At 51.2% G+C, this 16,078-nt stretch overlaps 2 long non-coding RNA genes across 3 annotated transcripts in view; both read left to right on the top strand.

The window, feature by feature from the left end:
- Nucleotides 1-8,671, top strand: part of LOC149127454 (uncharacterized) — an 88,327-nt gene extending 79,656 nt beyond the window's left edge. The window contains exons 2-3 of one of the 2 annotated variants that reach the window (XR_016231211.1): nt 7,584-7,651; nt 8,482-8,671. This is a non-coding gene — a long non-coding RNA (uncharacterized LOC149127454). The other variant, XR_016231212.1, reaches the window with a different exon arrangement.
- Nucleotides 8,672-13,471: 4,800 nt separating this feature from the next.
- LOC138849181 (uncharacterized) overlaps nt 13,472-16,078 on the top strand; it is a 76,840-nt gene continuing 74,233 nt past the window's right edge. The window contains exon 1 of the long non-coding RNA XR_011387601.2: nt 13,472-13,977. This is a non-coding gene — a long non-coding RNA (uncharacterized LOC138849181). The remainder of the gene's footprint in view (nt 13,978-16,078) is intronic.

Raw genomic sequence — 16,078 nt, 5'->3', positions numbered from 1 at the left:
TCTAATGGCTGCAATAGCCAGGGCTGGGCCAGGGAGAAGCCGGGAGGCAGGAACTCCATCCAGGTCTCCCACATGCATGGCAGGATGAAAATGAAGGCATCTGAGCCATCATTTGCTGTCTCCAAGGTACACTAGCAGGAAGCTGGATTGGAAGCAGAATTATCAGGGTGAGAACTTGCACTCCAACACAGGATATGGGGGTCCCAGGCAATGATTTATATACTTCTGGGCCACAAGGTCCACCCCTTAGCTGTATTTTAAAATTTTACTTGTTGAGTTCTTTATTTCCATGACTTATGTTTTTCAAGCTCTCTCTTTGCTGAATTTCTCATTCATATCAAGCATTGCTTATCTGATTTCGTTCACCTGTCTGTATTCGAGTCACGTTGAGTAAATATATATAATCGAATGTATATGAATATATATAATCATTTTTTTGAAATTTTTAAGAAAGATTTATTAATTTATTTGAAAGAGTTATAGAGAGGCAGAGAGAGGGGGAGAGAGAGAGAGAGAGAGAGAGAGTCTTCCATCTGCTGGTTCACTCCCAGGATGGCCACAATGGCTGTGCTGATCCAAAGCCAGAAGCCAGGAGCCTCCTCTGGGTCTTGCCATCCTCTGCTGCTTTTCCAGGCCATAGCAGAGAGCTGGATTGGAAGTCGAGGAGCCAGGACATGAATCAGTGCCCATGTGGGATGCCGGCACTTCAGGTGATGGCTTTAACTACTACACCACAGCGCTGGCTCCTTGAATTCTTTACTAGACATTTTATCCATCTCTTCTACTTTGTCATGTGTTATGTAAGCAGTATAGTGTCTCTTTGAGGGCATTCCTATATCCCTACACCAGTATTTAAACATCAGGTGGGTTACTCGCTTCCATTACTTCTAACGAGTAGTTTGCATGGTAAAAGGCTTGTTCCTGAAGATGTGTTTTTGGAGTCTGTTTGCTAGGCCATTTGGCTTTATGTCCAATTGGATGCTATAGTAAAGTCTCTCCCTGTATCTGCTTCCATAGTGATTGTCAGAAGTGACAGTGAAGGTGTGGGGTACTCCTCTCACATCCAGCAAGACTGTGTAGGTCTCATTAGCAGCCAATGGGGCAGACTATGAGGTCTTGGGTGCACCAGTCCTCAGTCCCCTAGGGCTGGGGTTGTGGGAGCACTACCCTGGATTCCTGGAGGGGTTGCTTGGGTACCTGCATTGATGGGAATGTGGTTGTGGTTGTGGTAGTGCTGGCCTAAAGTTCAGCAGATACATGAGAGTCCCCATGGTGCTAGCCCCAGACTTCTATGCAGTGTCTTGGCACCCATCTACCTTTTCCTTCTCGAAGCATACAACTACTCTCTACACACTATGCTGCCTAGTGTTGGGGGAGGAGCAGATCGAGTAGTCCTGTGGCCACCTAGGCTGCAATGCTAGATCTCAGAGCCTACAGCCCCTCAAGACCAGAGCAGCATGGAATAGGCCCACTTTGCTATGGGCTGTCTGCTGCTGGGGTAGACTTGCAGCCTGAGGCCTGCAACCAACCACAGGAGTTGCAGGCTAGAGTTTAAGTCCAATTGACTAGGGCTATAGGTCTCTTCTTGAGAGTGGGGCAGGTCCGGGGGCTCCACCTGCAGGCACCAGCCTGGGGACAGTGACTGGCAATAATTGCTCAGTGATGGTTTTACAAGATCCATGACGTGTGCTCACTTTGGTGCCCCTTGTCACCACAACTGGAGCCTGGGTCTTTGCTGCCTGCCCACAGTTGGGGGAGGGGTGGTGAAGGCAGTCGCTGGATTGCCTACTCCACCAGCAACCTGGATTGCACCTGAGTCTCACAGCAGCAGGGCCCTGTCCTGTCTTGCAGATCCTGAAGCCTGGGAGGGGTTGGGGCGATGCAGGCTGAAACACCCATCCCTCCCACCAGGGTGCGGGTCTTTGTCTGATGCTGGGGTGGATCTAGAGGCTGTACCTGGGGTGGATCTAGAGGCTGTACCTGTGAGTACCACAGATAAGAGGCCTTGGGCTTTATCTAGTTCTGGGTCTCACCTGGCAGCTCAGCTCTGAGCTTGGAGGCAGAGGTCACTTCCTCGCCTTACACCTCATTGGCTACAATCTTCTCTGTTGTCTGCCAGAGGTCAAGGGAGCCGCCCTCTCCACCCCCCACCCCCACCCCAAGCCTGGGTGGACAGGTACTGGCCTGGGGGCAGAGGCAGTGGGGCCCTGTCTGACTCTTGATTTCACCATAGCAGACCTGGTATTGGGTTTCAAGCCTAAAATCTGGCCTTTATTTCCTCTTGGTCCCTAAGCAAGGGACATCTGTCTCCATGAGGCTGAGGGAGGGAGTGATGTAGTGACTCTTTCCTTCCTTCCTTCTTCAAGGTCTTTTGTCTATTTTTATTATACTGAAGTCAGGCACTGTGGTCTGTTACCTGGCTTCCTTGGCTCTCGGGACGGTGACTTGAAGCACAAACAGCCATTCTTACTGGTGTCTCTACTGGGAGATGACCACAGTCTTATTTGGCCCCACCTTGCTCTGCCTTGTCTCTGGCTGCCAATTGCAGACCATGGGACCTGCCGTAGTCCATTTCCTTTCGATGTAACAAAATACCCGAGGCTAAGTACTTCATAAAGAAAAGAGGTTTATTTCCCTCATGGTTCTAGAGGTTCAGAACCATATGGGTACTGGTTTTCTCTCTCTGTGTGGCTCTGACTTTCAAATAATAAATAGATCTTTAAAAAAAAAAAGTAGAGCAGCTGGGACATGAACTGGTGCTCATATGGGATGTCGGCGCTGCAGGCGGCAGCTTAACTCGCTACACCACAACACCTACCCCTCTTTTAACTTAAAAAAATATTTTAGGTGTCAGCATTGTGATGTAGTGGGTAAAGCCACCACCTGTGACTCTGGCATCCCATATGTGTGCCAGTTTGAGTCCTGGCTGCTCCTCTTCCCATCCAGCTCCCCTCCAAATACACCTGGGAAATCAGCAGAGGGTAGCCCAAGAACTTGGGTCCCTGAAACCCCTGGACACCTAGAATGAAGCTCTTGGTTCCTGGCTTCAGCCTGACCCAGCCCTGACTGTTGTGGCCATTTGGGGATTAAACCAGTGGATGAAAAATATTTCTTTCTGTCTGTCCTTTCTCTGTAACTCTGCGCAAGTTTTTGAGAGACAGAGAGAGAGAGTTTCAATATACTGGCTTACTCCCTACATGTTTACATGGGCTGGGCTGAGCCTGGTATCAGGATCTCAATCCAGGTCTCCCTGTGGGTGGCAGGAACTCAATTTTCTTGAGCCATTACCACTGCCTCCTAGGTGAGTATTGGCAGGATGCTGGAGTCAGGGCCTGGAGCCAGGTATCAAATCCAGGTGCTTTGATGTGGGCTGTGCCTTTTTAAATTTTTTTTAGAGGTTTATTTTTTTCTAATTTATTTTTTGACAGGTAGAGTGGACAGTGAGAGAGAGAGACAGAGAGAAAGGTCTTCCTTTGCCATTGGTTCACCCTCCAATGGCCGCCGCGGCCAGCGCGCTGCGGCGGGCGCACCGCGCTGATCCGATGGCAGGAGCCAGGTGCTTCTCCTGGTCTCCCATGGGGTGCAGGGCCCAAGTACTTGGGCCATCCTCCACTGCACTCCCAGGCCATAGCAGAGAGCTGGCCTGGAAGAGGGGCAACCGGGACAGAATCCGGCGCCCTGACCGGGACTAGAACCTGGTGTGCCGGCGCCGCTAGGCGGAGGATTAGCCTATTGGCTACGCCTATCTTAAATGGCATCTTGACCACGAGGCTGAATGTCCACCCTAAGCCCACTCATCATAACAGCTTGCTTTCCTGAGAACTCTCATTCCATGGGACCAACATTAGTCCTTCCTTCTGAGGGCAGCTTCCCAAATGACCTGGTCACCTTCTCCTAGCCTCCCCCCCTCTTAAAGGGCCCACCACCTTAACACATCTACACTGAGGACAAAACCTCCAGCACACTGACTCTGTGGGGGGCAAATCACACCCAAAGTCAGTCTAGAAAAACCAGAAGACTGTGTGGCAACACTGTGGGAACGAATAAATGAGTTCAGTGAGGTTGTAGGATGCAAAACCAATATACAAACATCAGCTGGGGTTCTTTGTGCTGATGATGAACTATGTAAAAAAAAAGAAATTTAGAAAATAGTCCCACTTAGAATAGTAGCACAAAGATAAAATACTTAGACATAAAGTTAACCAAGGAGGTAAAAGATCTATCTGGGCCAGCACCGTGGCTTACTGGCTAATCCTCTGCCTGCAGCGCCGGCACCCCGGGTTCTAGTCCCAGCTGGGGCCCCGGGTTCTGTCCCAATTGCTCCTCTTCCAGTCCAGCTCTCTGCTGTGGCCTGGGAAGGCAGTGGAGGATGGCCCAGGTCCTTGGGCCCTGCGCCCGCGTGGGAGACCAGGAGGAGGCACCTGGCTCCTGGCTTTGGATCGGCGCAGCGCTGGCCATAGCAGCCATTTAGGGGGTGAACTAACAGAAAAGAAGGAAGACCTTTTTCTCTGTCTCTCTCTCACTAACTCTGCCTGTCAAAAAAATAAAAAGATTGCCGGCGCCGTGGCTCACTAGGCTAATCCTCCGCCTAGCGGCGCCGGCACACCGGGTTCTAGTCCCGGTCGGGGCGCCGGATTCTGTCCCGGTTGCCCCTCTTCCAGGCCAGCTCTCTGCTGTGGCCAGGGAGTGCAGTGGAGGATGGCCCAAGTCCTTGGGCCCTGCACCCCATGGGAGACCAGGACAAGTACCTGGCTCCTGCCATCGGATCAGCGTGGTGCGCCGGCCACAGCGGCCATTGGAGGGTGAACCAATGGCAAAGGAAGACCTTTCTCTCTGTCTCTCTCTCTCACTGTCCACTCTGCCTGTCAAAAAAAAAAAAAAAAAAAAAAAAAAAAATAAAAAGATCTATCTGTACACCAAAAACTGTGAAGCATTGATGAAAGAAATTAGACACAAAGAAATGGAACTATATCCTGTGCACACAGAGCAGAAGAATTAATCATGCCAAAACATGCACACACACACACACACACACACATATATATATATAGAGAGAGAAGTCTTCCATCTGTTGGTTCACTCTCCAGAGCACTACAATGATTAGTACTGGGCCATGTCAAAGCCAGGAGCTCCCTCCAGGTTTCCCACATGGATAGCAGGGGACCAAGCACTTGGGCCATCTGCTGCTGCTTTTCCCAGGAGCATTAGTATGGAGCTGGATTGGAAGTGGAGCTGCTGTGACTTGAACGCGTATCCACATGGGATGCTAGTGTTGCAGACAGAGGCTTTACCTACTACACCTCAGCGCTGACCCTGGGCCAATTAATTCTTAATAAGAATGCCAGAAATACACACTGGGAAAAGGATAGCTCTTCAATGAACGGAGTTGGGATAACTGGATATCCACATGCAAAGGAATGAAAATTGGGCTCCTGTCTTACACCAAACACAAGAACCAACTCAAAATGGATTAAAGGGGCCTGGCATTGTGCCATAGTGGGTTAATGCCAGCATCCCACATTGGAGCATGGGTTTGAGTGTTAGCTCTTTTGCTTCTGATTCAGCTTCCTGCTAACATGCTTGGGAAGGCAACCGAAGACGACCCAGGTGTTTGGTCTCTTGCCACCCATGCGGAGACCAGGGTCAATTTCCTGGCTCCTGGCTGTGGCCTGGGCCAAACCAGGCTGTTGTGGGCATTTGGGGAGTGAAGCAGCCAAGGGAAGATCCTTTCCTGTCTCTCTCCCTCTTCCGTTCCCCTCCAATGCTTCCTCTCTCTCTCTCCTTCTTTCTTTCTGTTGCTTTGCCTTTCAAATAAATAAGCAAATATTTATAAAAATTGGATTAAAGACTTAAACATAGAACCCTAAACTATAAAATACCTAGCTGAAAGCATAGGGAAAAGCTCCATGCTGTTGGTGTTAGCAGTAGTTTTTTGGGTGTGACACTAAATCACAGGCAAGGAAAGCAAAGCTAAATAAGCGATACTACATCCGACAGAAAACAAATAGACTGTGCACAGCAAAAAAAGTTACTAACAGAATGGGAGCAAATAGATCTGATAACGGATTAGCATCCAAATCATACAAGGAACTCACACAACTGAACAACAAAAAACCCCAAATAACTCAATCAAAAGGTCTGAAGAGAGATTTTTCCAAGACATACAAAAGCCCAACATATATATGACAACATGTGCAGTATCCCTAATCAACAGAGAAATACACATCAAAACCTCAGTGAGAGCCCACATCACATCATAGGATGGCTATTATTATTTTTAAGAAAGAGAGAGATTGCTAAAGGAATTGAAATCAGGATCTAGAAGCAGTATCTCCACTCCCATGTCCATTGCGGCATTATTTATACCGGCTGAGACCTGGACATGCCCTGGAGTTGTGGCATGTTCTCATGCATGTGATACAGTATTCTTCAGCCTTAGAAGGGAAGCAGTCCACTTGCAATACCATGGATGGACCTGGAGGGTGCTGTGTTCAGCGAGATAAGCCAGAGACAGAGGGACACGTACTGTGTGGCTTCTTTATACGGGAATGCACACCGGTCACACTCACAGTAGAGTGTTGGCTGTCAGCTGGGGCTGGTGACGTTTGAAGGGTACAGCTTTTCAGTTATGCCAGGTAGGGATGTCCTGCGTATGCCATGAATGCTGTACAGCAGAGTGCCTACAGCTGATGGTACTGCATCGTATGCTCAAAATTTGGTTAGAGAGATCTTGTGTTAAATGTTCTTTCCGGAAAACAAATACCCCTGTCGCTCCCCCTCTTCATGGAGGAACAACACTAAACCCTGCCTAGGCTTCATATCCGAGTCACGGCACCATTATGTCGCTCCCCGTCTTCGTGGAGGAACGACACAGGACCCTGCGCTGTTCTTCTGTCTGCTTGGCCCTCCCCGGGTTTGCTGCTGGTTCTTCCCGGGTGGGCTACCGACCCTTCCACCTCCGTGGAAGGGCGGTTCCCCCTGCCACATTCCCCACTTCCGCGGGGGAGCGGCACACCGCCGGCCGGCTCTCCCGGGGGCTGCACAGGTGTTCCCCTTAGATGGTCCTGGTGCATGTTTTCTCTCTCCTCCTTTATAGTCCTCCTCCACCAATCCCAACTTGGCTGCCCACACGCCGAGTACGCTGCTCTCCTCCAATCAGGAGCAGGTCCTGCTGTTTATTGGTTGAACTGGAGGCAGCTGTGTAGAAGCTGCTTCTCCCTTCTCAGCGCCATATTGTGGGAGAGCAGATGCATAGAATAAGTCTTAATTCCAGTAACTTAGTCTAGTCCGAGTTGCTCCCAGTTGCTCCCCACATACCCCGCAACCCAGTCCACAGTGGCAGAGTCTGGTAGAGGGAGGGGCATGCTTTGGGAAATGATGGATGTGCTTCGGGCGGTGACAGTTTCACAGGTGCATACTTTTCATCCTAAACTCAGAGAGGTCTGTGTGAATTATCTATAGTTTGTGTCAATCAATAAAGCAATTTAAAAACTGAAACTACAACAAAGACCGCTCACAGACGTTTGTGACGTGTTTGTAACTTTCTCAAGAACTTTCACAGTATTTTCTTTTCTGTACCACAGAGCTACTGAAGAGAAAGGTCACTCTCTGTATTTTCGAGAACGGAGAACAATCAAGCAGGAAAGCAAGTGTGAGTCCTGGGGTTAACTCCCAGACTTTGTGGCCGTCAGTTTGTTTCCTTCCTTCAGACTGCTTTCAGAAGGCATCCTAGGCCCCCGTGATGCGCTTGATCAATCCCGTTACGCCGTGTCCATGTGTCCGTGTTTATGTGTAACGGCAGTGGGTATAGGAGCCACTGTCCATATGCCAAGGTCTTCCTTTTAGAAAGATCCACAAACAGCCTCCAGCACTTGGCAGTCTCCGCTGCTGAGAGCTGCCCTGGCCAAGGTCAAATACCTCCAGGACTACTGTGCCAGATGACTGTTCAAGGGGGGTTGCAGAAGTCCAACCACTTTGGCCACCCTGGGGACAGCCTAATAGGTGATACTTGGCCTGGGCTTTTCTGCCAACTTGGCAGAAGCGCTGCCCAGCCTGCCTCACCTTTTGCCTTGTCCTTCTGCCAGACCTGCTTCAACCCCCTTCTTGGCACAGGTGTGCCTGCCTAGTGACCATCCTCGCCTCGCAGCCTGTCTCAGCATCTGCTTCGAGGGAAGCCAGCTTGAGACAGGACTGGCTCTGGTTCCTACCATCCAAAGGAGATCAGCATCAGGGTTTATACAGACAAGAGACTGTGGACACATGCTCTGCTGATGGGTTTTGTTCGGCCTTTGCAATTCTAAAAAATGAATCCGTATGCAAATATGGGATATCAAACATATAATCTGCATTTCTAACTTTAGTTAAAAAAATTAGATGACCTGGGGCCGGCACTGTGGTGCAGTGGGTTAAAGCCCCAGCCTACAGCGCAGGTATCCCATATGGGTGCCAGTTCGAGTCCCGGCTGCTCCTCTTCTGATCCAGCTCTCTGCTATGGCCTGGGAAAGCAGTAGAAGATGGCCCAAGTGTTTCGGCCCCTGCACCTGTGTGGGAGACCGGGAAGAAGCTCCTGGGTTTGGATCAGCTCAGCTCTGGCCCATTGCGGTCATTTGGGGAGTGAACCAGCGGAATGGAAGACCTCTCTCTCTCTCTCTGGCTCTACCTCTCTCTGTAATTCTATCTTTCAAATAAATAAAATAATTCTTCAAAAAAAATTACATGACCTGGCAGCATTCTTGCACAAGGGTTGAGCAGTGGCTTCCGCCTTTAGAGAGAAGCGCTCTTCAGCTCGTTGCGGGTGCCACAATCTCCTGCTGACTTGGACCTGTCCACTTCCCTCACTTACGTTACCTGCCCAACTCCATGGCCATTGGGGTTTCTCTCCTAACAAATACAAATGGTTCAGGGGCAAGGCTTCAATGGCCACTTACAATGCCCGCACCCCATATCACCGTCCTGGCTTGAGTACTGGCTGCTAAGCTTCTGATCCAGCTCCTGTGAACACATCCTGGGAGACAACAGATGATAGCCTAAGAGTGTGGGGGCTCTGCCGCCCACATGGGAAACCCGGATGAAGGGCTTCAGCCTGGCCCTGCTTTGACTGTTGTGGCATCTGGGGAGGAAACCGGTAGATCGAAGATTCTCTGCTTTTCTGTCTTTCCGTCACTCTGCCTTTTAAGCAGAAAGCATTCTCTTTGGCAAAGTTCGCATCAGACACCACTCACTTCAGGAAAGCACACTTATTTCTCTTTAGGAAGTGTGTCGTTTTTCCAGTACAAAATGCATTCTCGTTACTATTTGGAAGAGACGTTCTTCAAAGGCTAACATTTTGCCAAAAATGAAAACATTTCTCTGTGTGCACTTAGGTTAATAATGTCTCCCTCAAGCCAGAACAGCAGAGGAGCCAGCGGCGCCTCCAACAGAGCCATCCCCTGCTGCTCTCATCACAGAACACCTGTGGCCACGTGTCCAGGGCCACTGGGTGTCCCTTTGCCTCTCTTCTCCCAAATTCCTTCTGCTTCTTCAGGGAGTGTCATAATCATGGAAGACCTGGTAATTATATAACAAATTGCTTTGAAGTGGTGATTTCAATTGTGCATTGGCAGGGCCTGGTACTCCAATATAATGAGTTTCATTGATTATGAAAGTGTTTTCTCTGAGCTGATAGAATAGCTGCCTCTGTCTGTTGCTGCTTGGGCTGTGGGCCAGCTGGAAGACTGCAGCAGAAGCCCACATGGTCAGAGTCACATTTGGAATACGTAAGAGGGTTGGCTGTCTTTGCAGCTTCTGTTCCGTGGTGATAAGGGGCCCTAGAATAGATGTTTGGCCTCTGCATGGAGATCTGGCAGGGCTTCCTGCCAGTGCAGGTAGTGCTGGTGCACTGGGGCAGTGCAGGGCTGGAGAGGGGCAGGATCCCAGCCAGTGATCTCCTAGGCATGAGGAGCTGGCGGGTGCCCGAGTCCTCCAGGCATCTGGTCCCCTACCTTCTCCCCACCCGCTCAGCCTACCTGGAACAGGATGCATGTGCCCAGTGGGCTGTGTGCTATGCTAAATCCACATAGCATCCTTGCAGGCCTGGCCCTGAGGGGGGAGGATGCAGGGAGCACGCTGGGTTTGTCCTGTGTGAGTCATTACCAGAGCAGGGAGCCTGGGCAGGCGGGAACAGCCTAGCATGTTCTAAGACACAGGAGAACCCCTCAGCCCACCACCCAGCCATTCCCACACTGGAACACCTGGGCCAACCAAGACAGGAGCCACATGGCTGGCTCTGAGTGGCCAAGGGCATCCAGATTTTCCCAAGAGGACCTCAAGGAGACTCCAACAAATCCAGGTTAGGTGTCTGGCCACTGTGGACCCCCAGTTGAAGCGCTGGTGAGCATTTTCTCTAATGGACCAGATTGAGAGTATTTTAGACCTTGAAGGCCTCAGAGTCCTCTGGCTTAGTCTTCTTCTTTGTGGCTTGAACAACCCTGTGGAAATGTCAGAGCCACCCTGAGCCCATGGGTGCGGGCTGGACTCAGCCCAAGTCATCCCTGCCCTGGGTAATGTGCCTGTGACAATGCACTGGATTTCTTTGCTGTCCACAATGACGTTTCAGAGATCCGATGGTGAGGAGCCAGCAGTGAGCCTGAGGTCTGAGGGGCCCTCTGGGAACAAGCAGACAGGGACTGAGAGCCGCATGGTCCCTTAGACCCTGTAACCAATCCCATGGCCATGGCTGCCCTGTTTCCTCGATGCCCACGGCTCCTGCGCAAACTTTTTGGCCCTTGGCATGTATTGCCTGACTGTGGCAGGGGTCTTCTCATGGGAGCTAGGGCTGTTGTCCTGTGTCTCCTCCCACATCACCCACCCAACCCCCTTCTCCAAGAGTGCCCTGAGGGCAGGAGTGGTGACCCCCCCTTCATCTCCTGCCAGCACCCAGAACTTTCGGGTCCTGTGACACACACAGGGAACAGCAGGTACACTGAGTGGCCATCTCATGCACTCCTCTGGCTTCCTGTCTTTTCCTTGCTCCTGGTGGTGAAACTCAAGCAGCAGACAAGCTGGAGCTATTTTGTGCTCTGTGGAACCCTTGGCAGCTCATGGCTGTGTGAGTGTTTGCTTGGACCACTCTCTTAGTTCTGCATTTCTCTGACCAAATCCTATAGCAGCCTTTGTGATCTGCTCACCAAGGATGGAGCATGGTGGCCCTTGGCTGGGAGGACATCAGCACCCTCCCCGAGTCAGGCCATAGCTCCGGCCTGGATACAGGGTCCTAAGATCTGTGGCTCCTTGGGTTTCTGAGATTGTTAATCAAGAAGCCAAGATTGCGCTGGAATCAGAGGCCTGTTCTGCTCCTTAGGAAAGCACGTTTCCCTTTTGGACTAAGGTGTTTGTGATTGGCTTCACCCTGGGCCTGCAGAAGTGTTGGACCATAAGCCACAGGGTTCTTAAAAACACAGGATATTTTGTCCTCTTCCAGGGCGTTTTAATGATTTCTTCTTTCTAGAGAGTCTCTTTCTAAGATGGCAAGTTTGTCAGAGTACTTCAGGGTGCTAGTATGGAAGTCAGTAGGTCAACTGGCTTGAATAGTAAGCAATGTTAATTATTTCATGTGATAAGAAATTCAGAGGTGCTGCAGGGTTGGTTAATGCAGTGGCTCCATCTTGTCAGTAAGGACCAAGTTACGTCTTCTCTTTGCTGCCGTTCTCAGTCTGTTGGCTTTGTCTCTGCATCAACTTTCCTTATTTGTGCAAAATGACTGCCACAGCTCCAAGTGTCACACCATCATAGTAATACCCAAGGGGGAGAAACAAGGAGGTTTGTATTGATGCATCCCTTTGGCCCAGAATGAAAAATCTTTCCAGAGGCTTTTACGGGACTTTTGCTGATTTTTCATTAGCCATAATCCTGTCCTATGCCAGTGCCTAAATGAGTCTCTGACAGCGTGCATGAACCATCATGATAGGTTAGACCAATCATGCTGCATCTCCTAGGGCTGGGGCCAGGCTTCCTGGGACCACAGGCCCTGCTGGAGAGTGTCGCCAGCTGCACAACTTCTCCTTTGGGGGAGAACTGAGGGAAACACCCATCGAAGTGTAGCGTAAAGGAAGTAGTCCCCGGATTCTCCTCTCTTGGGATGCTGAAAAGCTCAGAGCCCCTGCAGTTCTAAAACAAAAGGTGGCTCCTGGAAAAACAGCCAGGACAATACTTTGAGTCATCTCCTTTTTTGCCCCATCCTGTTTTTAGACAGGAACTAGTACAAGGCTGTCTATCCTCATCCCACTCTTGGTTTTGAAGAACAGTTTTGACAGCTATTGCTCCCCCCCCACCCTTTTTTTTAAGGAATTATTTAACTTATTTGAAAGGCAGAGTTGAGAGAGAGAGAGATAGATCTTCTGCCCCTGGTTCACTCCCTAAATGGCTGCAATGGCCAGAGCTGGACCAGGCTGAAGCCAGTAGCCTAGAACTCCATCTGGGTCTCCCATATGGGCGGTAGGGGCCCGAATACTTGGGCCATCTTCCCCTGTTTTCCCAGGCTCCCTGGTGCAATTGTAGGGAGCCGGGTTGGGAAGCAGAACAGCTGTGCCACAATGCTGGCCCCGACCGCTGTTGTTAGCTGAGCACCTCCTGGGTGCCAGGCTACCCATACGGCCTCTAATCATACATGGGGGTGGGGGGCTGCCTTGTCATCCTTATTTTACAGACGGGGAACTAGAACCCATGGATGTCCATAGCTGTGTTGGCCTTCGTTGTCTGCCTGTGGCTGAGCCAGGAGTCAGCAGGTGCTTTGTGAGCATCTGCTTTGCTCCAGGCAGGTGCTAGGATGCACAGGAGAATCAGATCTGGCCCTGGCCTCTGGGAGTGCACAGCCTGCTCCTTCTGGAACATCATCCTGGATAAGTAGCATTTTTCTCTTGTCCATGCTGGAAAACATCTTTGAGTGAGGAAATGGGGCATCATCTTATGACTTCTGCCTTGAAGCCCAGCTTTGCTCAGTGGCCTAAAGAGGAATTTGTAGCATGGGCTTTGGTGCTGAGTTCAAATCCCAGCTCTACTGCTTACTGGCTGGATGCCATGGGCAAGGTACTCAACCTCTCCGTGCCTACTTTCTGGGCTTCAGTGAGGTTAAATGAAAGAGATCTCATCAAAGCACAGTACTCACCAAAACTTAACAGTTATTATCACCAATTGATACATTCAAAGAGCTTTTCTTACAAATAAAGATGATCAGAGGCCCAGCTTCCTAACCCCTTAGTTGCTTAGCATTTCTCCCCTTCGTGCAGGTTGGAGCCCCAGTGTCATTGACCACAGTTTGCAGGTGACTCCAGATGGCACCAGGTAGGTCTAGGTGCCTGGTACTTGCTCCTGAGTGTGAAATGCAAGCTTGGCACCTGCTTGCATTGAAGCTGTGATTTCCAGTTGTGTGCCAGCCGCAGGGGGAGGTGATGGGGGAAAGGAGCGCCTGTTGGCTTCTCTGGGGGGCCCTAGCCCACGCTTTGGACTTCTCCAGGCTGTTTATAAATGCGGCTTCCTGTGCCCCGGGAGTCCACTGCCCCCTGGTAAAGGGGAGACATGATGGAGCAGCCCGGAACCCAGCAGGGGAATTCTCCCGCCAGCTCTCATCTGCTCTCACAGCCTTGGGCTGGGCCACTGGGAAGTCCCCCAGCCTCGGTTTCCTCTCTCGTGAGCTGGGCGGGCCCCATCAGCCTGTAGCCTGGTTGAAAAATCCCCTGGCAGCGGTGCTGGTGGCAATGGAGGTGGGTGTCTGAGAGAAGGGTGGCCCGGACCTGTGGCCGAGGCGGTGGCCCCAGGAGCTTGCAGGCTCTGCTGGGTGCACAGCCACGGCCGCAGTTCTTCCATCTGGAAAACCACGCCAGGATGCTGCTGTCCACAGGGCCGAGGGGCCCCATCGATCTTGGGGGGAACCTGTATCGGTGCGAACTGCTGTGAAGAGCAAGACAGAAGCTTCGAGAGCCTTGATTGAATCGGGAGAACAAGGTCCGTGCGGGCATTTTTCTTTGTCATGCTTTCACCAGGCCCAGCAAAGAAGGGGGTAGGTGAGGAGGAAAGCGGTTTTGGAGAGAGTAGACAAGAGAGCGTGAAAGGCAAGCAAAACCCCCAGAATGGCCTGCTCTTTGTTTTCTTGCTGTCCGAAAGGGAACACTGCTGGGATGCAGGGTGTCGCCATCTTTCCCACGCAGGGCATTGCCGTCTTTCCCACAGTGGGAGCTTCGCCTTGAGCGGGAAGTCCTGTGACCGCAGTCTTCTGGGCACCGGCCTGCAGGACACCTGCCCCAGTCCCCCTGTGCCTGCCCCGCCCCCTCCTCGCCCTCTGGGAGGGCAGGCGGCGCTGTCCCTCAGAGCTTTAGGTGAGTGCGCTCCTTTATTTGCGTGACTTAGGCAAAAGCAGCACTCAGCGCTGAGACTCAGCCCAGAGAATCTGATTTCCCAAAAACCATTTTGATATTTTCACTTCCAAGGTGGTTCTTTTCACACCCACGTCCCAGTGATGGCCTCTGGCCTGTCCCTTGGTTTTGTGGATCTGGACGGGGCCTGGCTCCTTTTTGAGGTTCCACTGGAGGAACCTGGCACCCCCGCCTGGGCGTGCCTGTGACACGGCCAGCCTCGTCCTAGATGCCCTGGACTCTGGCACCACAGATGCCCAGCCTCTTCTTCTCTCTGCCTCTGCCCCATCCATCGGCCAGCAGCCCAACTTCGCTCCCTTGTCCTTATTTATCTTATAAAAATCTTCTCTCTGGAGTGAAGCTGCCCTGGACTTCAGGGGTCTCCTCCACCCTACCCAGGACGAAGCAGTTACATCAGCTCCCTCCCCCCTGCCCCCGGCCCCTGCCCATAGTCAGTCGTGCCCCGCCACTTCTTCCCCTGTCCAGTTCCTATCACATTTTGCTTAATTCTCCCTTTCCTGAAAACGACCCTCAGGAGATGGGGGAGGAAAAGCATTGTCAGCCCTCCTTGTGTGGTCCTAACACCTAGCACAGCGCCAGGCACACCGTCCGTCCAGTGAATTAATGACTTACTTTCTGCAGCTCTCAGATAGTCCCAGGGTCCGCCTGAGGTGGCTCGGGGCAATCCAGCTTGGTGCAAGGAGGGGGAACAGAAAGGAACCTTCTGTTCTCCCACTGCCGCTCCCTTAGGTGATTTCCAGTCCCTGCCCCTGCTTTGTCCACAGCAAGTTTCCTATAATTGGTTTACAGCAGTAGTTGATATATCGTAACTATTGTGTGTCTTACGTGTCCTATAGATAACATAACAAGAATATACAGATTATACATAGCAGGTATAAATAATATGACATCTGTATAAATGCACACATAAAGTATCTTTTGTTGAAATGTTCTCTTTAAAAGAAACATTGAAAACCAAGGGCTTGGGCTTTTCCTCCAAGGTTTTGTGTCTCCTAGGGGCATTTGCTTTTGAAGTCATTATTAATTATGGCTGGGATAATGAGAGCTTTGTTTTAAGATTTTACCTAGCAGGTAGAAGCATGCCTTTTTGGAGAGTGGCTTCTTCCCAGGGTACTGTAGCTACCCCCTCCCCTAGCACATCTGGGTTGGTATCAAGGAATGAAGAGGCAGTTGGGTTCCCTGAGGCCACAAAGCCCTTAATGCCGTTTATCTCAGAGGGTTTGCTGTTGCTATTTTGTTCAGGATCTGGCCAGTGGGGTGTTGTCCTGGCCGGTGGGCTGGCACCTATGTGTCAGCTCTTGACCTGCTTTCCTGTGAGCTGCCTCCCCTTCCCCTGGGCACCCAGGTGGGCAGCACCTCCATCTTGCTGCTCCCTGGATTCTGAGCCACGCTCCCAGAGGGGCTCACTGGGGACCACTCTTCCTACTGCAGAAGCTCATTCCTTATCAAATCCTGCTGGCCTTGGTCCTGTGCTTAGATAGAGGCCAGGACATCGAATGGGGAGTTGAGAGGCTGGTCTTGAGTTGTGGATTATTCCCTAGCCATCGGACTTTGGACTGCTCATTCGTCCTCTGGAGTCTGCAGCCTTCCCGCCACAAGCACAGGCTCACCCAAAGCCCTTAAGCAGTGTTCTCTCTTCTTCCATGCAGCTGGGATCTCCTGGGCAGCTTTCA

Source organism: Oryctolagus cuniculus, chromosome 3 (genome assembly GCF_051225735.1).
Source record: "Oryctolagus cuniculus isolate XC-2025 breed Fujian yellow rabbit chromosome 3, ASM5122573v1, whole genome shotgun sequence".
NCBI classification, from domain to species: Eukaryota; Metazoa; Chordata; class Mammalia; order Lagomorpha; family Leporidae; genus Oryctolagus; species Oryctolagus cuniculus.
The sequence above is the reverse complement of the archived record's forward strand: the minus strand, read 5'-3'. Positions and strand labels throughout refer to the sequence as shown.